Here is a 6411-nt window from a genome sequence, read left to right on the forward strand (position 1 = left end):
ATTTCCTAACTTAATAACAATAAAAATAATTTGCTAATTGCTAATTGCACAGGCTTTGATGTACCATACTAACCTCATTTTCATCTTAATAAAAGCTTCCGTCTTCAATGTTAGATACCCATCATGGAGACTTTAGGTAAAGAATGTATAATGAATGTATTAAATTAATGTTAATTGTATTAATGTTAGTACACTCTGAAGCTCCTTATATGCAACTGTGAGTAATTTATCTGCATGCATGAATTTTTTTTTATAAACTCCGTTAGAAAATTTTAATGATAAAAGTTTATCATATAGAAAATGATGAATGAAGTAAATAATAAAATCACTTTAGCTAAGTAGTTTTCCATAGCTGTTAATTTGCCAAGTTGTTCAAAAATATTGTTTTTGTAATTCGACATAGCAGCATGATGCCTATATTAACGAAATAAAGGAACCGAAGAAATAGAGGAACTGACAACTTCATAAAAAATTCACTTAGAGTAATGATGACAAACATATAAAAAATTCAATGTAATTGCACACAATTGGCCAAAAAACATAATGTTTTGAAGGTATCGAACTTAGTAGTCACACAAAAGTGAGTGAGAAATAAAAAGTAGTTGAAAAGAATAACTAACCGGGTAGAAAAAACTTGTCGTAAGATGGTGGAGACCTTTGTAGCTTTTATGCTACTCCATGATAGTCATTAGATATATGCCCATTATTAACCAAGCTATTGCATAAATAACAAAATGTTATAAATAAAATTTAGTTAATAACTATTTCAATAAGCAACATTTATAGAAACCAAAATTTAGTTACTTCACGGAATTTTGTAAGAGTTTATTCACGAGTAATGTTTATAATAGATGTATTAAAATAAAGCAGCAGTGTTAGTTGTCACTCAAATAAAATTGAACATTTCATTTCAAAAACAAACAGATAGATATTATGTTTTTAAGAATCATTATATTTTATATAAATCAAACGGTTATAAGTTTTATACAAAAGTTTTTATAACAGGGAAAATGGTACTAATAATAATACTCAGGCTTGATCAATGTTATAAATTTGTAGGTGACCCAAACTATGAAGCTTAGAGTTATGTGAGATCTCCACATACAATTAGAACCTTATGTTCAATCAAATAATAAATAAATAAAAAGTTGAGCAAATACCATAACAAAAAATATAAGCTTCTTCTCTGGCGATAGTGATGTCTCAAAATTGTCACTCTACAAAGTTTTATAAAAATAGTACATTACTCTTCTTCTTCCCTAGTTAACTCGAATGACAACAGATGACGTTTGTCACCGTCTCCTTCACAAAACTTATTCTGGATTTGAACCCAACGTTGCAGCCTTAAAGTGTGAAGAAAATCACTTGAGGCATACATATGAAGAACCGCAATAGTTGTAAATATGAATACGATTATCCCAATTTAAGTGTAACCACATTTTTGAATCTGCAGGCACATATGGCGTGTATATATATATATATATATATATATATATATATATATATATATATATATATATATATATATATATATATATATATATATATATATACCATAACGGTGAAAGTTTTGTAAAGACAAAAAATCAGAATCATAACGGTTTACGCCCTTTATTAGTTGAGTAACTTACCCCCTAGCGAGAAGCAAGACCTTTTCATAAAATACGTTCGACAACTCCGAATGTGTTAGACTGTATACAAAAACAAAAACAAAAACAAAAAAACAAAACTCATGTTGAATAGTGATCATTCACAGAACGGGTCGAAAATCCACCTTGCAATGCATGATTTAAGACATGTATATATTTGTGCTGAAACTTTAACAATGTGAGTTAAAGTGAAGATTTCATAGAATGCGATGGAGCAGTTCATGTTTTAATTATCCTAGTTTGCTTATGAAGATGGTCACACCAGTAGATTATCGACAATAAGTAAAAAAATAAAATATCACTTCTATAAATACCTGAAGAATTGAAATCATAAAATGCTCCATCCCTACTAAATCATAAACAATATGAGAAATCATAAACAACATATAATCACATTCGAATCAATAGGCAAAACTAAATCATAATTGATTTTATTCCTCATTCATATTTGTCGATATGGATGAATCTAGAGAGCGTATTGCTTTTTTATTTTTTCTGATTAAACATGTGAATGACTTGATTTCAAAAGAACCCTAATTTCTTGTGATTATCCTGTTTTTTTAGGATTAGCAAGGGTATTATGGTCTGTTTAACTCCTACTCAAGGCTTAATCACATGACTAATAGTGAGTCATCTAAATCGATGGCCTTGATTTAGTGGTTATTATAAAATGGATGGTTAGGATGGTGGTTTCGGCTTCATTTGTCACTCAATATTGGTTTTATTTGAAGTATAGTAGAGAGTTTAAAAGTAATTACCTTCTCATCCATGCCTTCTATACCGGCTGTGCAGCGCCTTCAAGTGTAGAATATCGTATGAAGCCGAACCCTTTAAACCTTCCTGATGCACGATCCTTATCAACTCTAGTTGTAGAATAGAACAATTGGCAATCAAAGGTTAAATAACAGCAGCTAATACATAAGAATTATAGTAACTTTAATTCATACACATGAAGCAAACCATGAAAAACTTGATAAGATACACATCGTATAATTGGATGATAAATCAACCAAACTATTACGACATCTCAAATACAAACACAATATAAAAGCAAGAAGCATGAAAAAGTAATTACGAAAAAATCCACAGTTTAAATAACCTATAATTATTTCATTTTCTCAAGCACTGAAGGAATCTAACTCTTTATCATCGTGAAATCACACATATTAATAACATCAAGTAGCTATTAGAAATGCGTAGCAGGCTAATTCAAGAATAAATTAGTGCTAATACTTGATATATACACATAAACACAAACAGAGAAATAACATCAAGCAGCTATTAGAAATGATTAGAAAGCTAATTGAAGAATAGATTAGGGCTAATAATTGATATACATATATACATATAAACACAAATAGAGAAATAACCTTAAGTAGCTAGCATAAATGATTACAAAAGATAAATTGATGACAGTAAAAACGACATCTACACATCAGATAAAAAAACCCACATATACGAAAAAGAAAAGAAAGACAACTCAATAACATAAAAGAAATATGAAAGATGAATAGAAAAATACATGCATTATTAGAAGTTTCAACAAATGGCAAACCACTCAATATTTAAAGGGCTGGCCTTTATGCTTTCCTAGATTCTGAACCCAAACCTTAGCTTTAGCTGATTGGGTTTGGGCCATATAACTTGGGACCTGGTCTGACGAAATCGACTGACGTTGTGACTGAGAGTGTTTTGCTGAGTCGACTCGTTGTGATGTACTCTGAACTCAAAGGTGTAACCAAATCCATTTCAACTGTTTCAACTGAAACATCATCATTTGGTTTGTGGGTCAAATAGGATCCTTCATTGAGGCCCACAGGTCGTGTGTGGCTATGTGATGCCATCCAACTCTCGAGCCAATTCCATCCCCATTGTTGTTTTTCATGATCTTTCGGATACATCACTGTGATATCAGATTCTTGATGCAAGAAACGTTGTTGTTGCTGCTCTTGTTGTTATTCAAAAGATCAAACTTTATTACACAAAGCAAAATGGGTTGGAAAATGGGTCAAGGTGGGGGTGTAAATCAAAATGGGTCAGTAAGGCAACATCAAGATTCTTTCTTTTTGTTGAATAATGATTGACTTAGGACTTAAGATATTGTCAGCATCTGAGTACCAGTTTAACAATTTTTGACCCGTTTAACGCTCTCACAATTCTTTTTTCTTATATTCAACGTTTGACCCATTATCAGTAAAATTGAACCTACTTTTGAACCATTTCCACACAAAAAAAACACTTATATATAACATCTGACCCACTATCAGTAAAATTGAACCAATTTTGAACCGTTCCCGCATGATTGAGCATTGCGTATTTGAAGATGGAAAGTAAATTGGGTTGGGTAATGGGTCAAACTGGGTCTAAATTAAAATGGGTCAGTAAGAAAAGATCAAGATTTTTAGTTTTTGTTGAATAATGTATGTCTTGATTTTCATTGGGAAAGCTATTATCAAAACATTTACATTTGACCCGTTTAACGCTTCTACAAAATTTGTTTTTGGATTATATTCAACATTTGACTCGCTATCAGTAAAATTGAACCCACCTTTGACCAGCTCACACATAATAGATTACACAAAGCAGAACAACGCTTGAAGATGTAAAATAAATTGGGTTGGATAATGGGTCAAAGTGAGTCTAAATGAAAATGGGTTAGTAAGGCAACATCAGGATTTTCTTTTTTTGTTGAATAATGAATGTCTTAAGACATGGTCAGCATGATAGCATCTAAATATATATTAGGTAACTTTTGACCCGTTTAACACTCCCACAAAAATTGTTTTTAGCTTGTATACAACATTTGACCCATTACCAGTTATATTGAACCCACTTTTGACCCGTTCACACATAGCATACTTGAATCATTATAGTCTAACCAACCTGTAGGTGAACGCATAAGCAAGAGCTCGTTCTCGTTTCATCTCTGCATCATGTTTTTTCAAACTACTTTCTTTGATCTTCTCAAAGCTTAGGTTTCTACATTCTCGTGTTTTCATTGGTGACATCATCTTTTCATCGATCCCGACTTTCTTATGGAGCTTTTCATGTGTCAACTCTAATCTGCGTGCGCGCACTCATGCCTGCACACGTACTAAAGCTTGCATACACTTCATTGTCATTTGAGCTTGTTTTTGCACGTTATGACCCCTTACTAATGCCTGCAACTGCACCAGTCCCTTTAATAACCAGAAGTAATAAGTTCACATATCTATATAGAATCCAAGAAGGGAAAATACTTATTTTACAAAAATCATCAACTACACACATTTTCTCAACAAACAACATATATTCTAGAGATGACTACATATGCTCAATATTTATTCCTCTGTACCAAATCAGTGTTATAATCACACGATTGCATTAAAGCTTAAAAAAATCAATGTTGAGCCAGTTAACCCAATCAGTCTTATAATCAAACGGTTTTTACCAGTAACCGTCCTTCTTTAAACGTCAGTTCTAAATGAAATGGTTTGTTGGATTTTCCAAAGTTGGTCATTATGTTCCCCGATTACAAACCTGGACAAATCAATGAACCATTACACAAGACACAATGAAGTTGAATAGAAGACAAATAGCTATATAATGAAATGTCCCGTTCTTATTGATTAAAAACGTTCCATATTAATTGATTTCGTTGCGAGGTTTTGACCTCTATATGAGACGTTTTCAAAGACTGCATTCATTTTAAAACAAACCATAACCTTTATTTCATCAATAAAGGTTTAAAAAGCTTTACGTAGATTATCAAATAATGATAATCTAAAATATCCTGTTTACACACGACCATTACATAATGGTTTACAATACAAATATGTTACAACAAAATAAGTTTCTTGAATGCAGTTTTTACACAACATCATACAAGCATGGACTCCAAATCTCGTCCTTATTTAAGTATGCGACAGCGGAAGCTCTTAATAATCACCTGAGAATAAACATGCTTAAAACGTCAACAAAAATCTTGGTGAGTTATAGGTTTAACCTATATATATCAAATCATAATAATAGACCACAAGATTTCATATTTCAATACACATCCCATACATAGAGATAAAAATCATTCATATGGTGAACACTTGGTAACCGACATTAACAAGTTGCATATATAAGAATATCCCCATCATTCCGGGACACCCTAATGATATGATATAAATTTCGAAGTACTAAAGCATCCGGTACTTTGGATGGGGTTTGTTAGGCCCAATAGATCTATCTTTAGGATTCGCGTCAATTAGGGTGTCTGTTCCCTAATTCTTAGATTACCAGACTTAATAAAAAGGGGCATATTCGATTTCGATAATTCAACCATAGAATGTAGTTTCACGTACTTGTGTCTATTTTGTAAATCATTTATAAAACCTGCATGTATTCTCATCCCAAAAATATTAGATTTTAAAAGTGAGACTATAACTCACTTTCACAGATTTTTACTTCGTCGGGAAGTAAGACTTGGCCACTGGTTGATTCACGAACCTATAACAATATATACATATATATCAAAGTATGTTCAAAATATATTTACAACACTTTTAATATATTTTGATGTTTTAAGTTTATTAAGTCAGCTGTCCTCATTAGTAACCTACAACTAGTTGTCCACAGTTAGATGTACAGAAATAAATCGATAAATATTATCTTGAATCAATCCACGACCCAGTGTATACGTATCTCAGTATTGATCACAACTCAAACTATATATATTTTGGAATCAACCTCAACCCTGTATAGCTAACTCCAACATTCACATATAGAGTGTCTA

General features: G+C 31.8%; 1 long non-coding RNA gene and 1 pseudogene across 1 annotated transcript; both read right to left on the reverse strand.

Moving 5' to 3' along the window:
• Positions 1 to 1646: 1646 nt before the first annotated feature.
• LOC139855629 (uncharacterized) lies at positions 1647 to 2504 on the reverse strand. The gene is made up of 3 exons (XR_011761500.1): positions 2408 to 2504; positions 1964 to 1995; positions 1647 to 1691 (listed from the first exon to the last, which is right to left on the reverse strand). It is a non-coding gene; the product is annotated as an uncharacterized lncRNA (long non-coding RNA).
• A 703-nt stretch (positions 2505 to 3207) lies between these two features.
• Positions 3208 to 5148, reverse strand: LOC139854985 (protein IQ-DOMAIN 21-like; annotated as a pseudogene).
• Positions 5149 to 6411: the final 1263 nt, after the last annotated feature.

The sequence above is a fragment of the Rutidosis leptorrhynchoides genome, chromosome 6 (assembly GCF_046630445.1).
Source record: "Rutidosis leptorrhynchoides isolate AG116_Rl617_1_P2 chromosome 6, CSIRO_AGI_Rlap_v1, whole genome shotgun sequence".
NCBI lineage: Eukaryota > Viridiplantae > Streptophyta > Magnoliopsida > Asterales > Asteraceae > Rutidosis > Rutidosis leptorrhynchoides.